The 678-nt window shown below is 33.3% G+C and overlaps 1 non-coding gene across 1 annotated transcript; it reads right to left on the bottom strand.

Moving 5' to 3' along the window:
- Positions 1 to 63: 63 nt before the first annotated feature.
- Trnag-gcc (transfer RNA glycine (anticodon GCC)) lies at positions 64 to 134 on the bottom strand. Its single transcript has one exon. It is a non-coding gene; the product is annotated as a tRNA-Gly (tRNA).
- Positions 135 to 678: the final 544 nt, after the last annotated feature.

Raw genomic sequence — 678 nt, 5'->3', positions numbered from 1 at the left:
TTCTGCTCGATTCATGGTTGCAAGTTGAATCAAAAGGTAAAGAAAAAAATTCCAAAAATGATATGCATTGACCGGGAATCGAACCCGGGCCTCCCGCGTGGCAGGCGAGAATTCTACCACTGAACCATCAATGCATCCTTGCAAGTGTTGAAGATCCTGGAGTGTTTAAACTTATTTTTCTATTTTTTTTTTTTTTTAGAAAAAGCTCTTGAATTTTGTGAATTATTACTTACAAACCTATCACAACAAGAAAAGTAAACACTAACATTAAAGATATATCAATTGTAAATTTGTGTTTTTTGAACATAACAACACATGATAGACACTCTCTACCATATAATTATTTCCATATCACTTTATTTTATTTTAGAACCAAGAATATCACTAGCATGGCGATGGTAAAGATCCTTTGTGATTTAAATGACAGAGAAAAAGCTTTCAAGACACTTGCTAATGTAACCGACTCCTTTCTCCTCTCCTGGTCAAAGGCCAACCCTCAGTTTCTGCTAAGTAGAGATAGCACACTGACACTCTTAGGACAAGTAGGTTTAATATTTTAACAGAATTTTATTGTGTGCTTTTCTATGCAAAAATTTATACGAAAATATACAAATATTTGCTGGAATTAAGTGGGTTTAAGTTCTAATAAAATTTTTCATTGTGTGCCTTTGTCATGCA

This window comes from Amphimedon queenslandica, unplaced genomic scaffold (genome assembly GCF_000090795.2).
Source record: "Amphimedon queenslandica unplaced genomic scaffold, v1.1 AMPQUscaffold_9428_Cont18541, whole genome shotgun sequence".
NCBI classification, from domain to species: domain Eukaryota; kingdom Metazoa; phylum Porifera; class Demospongiae; order Haplosclerida; family Niphatidae; genus Amphimedon; species Amphimedon queenslandica.
This window is presented reverse-complemented; position numbering and strand designations above follow the sequence as displayed.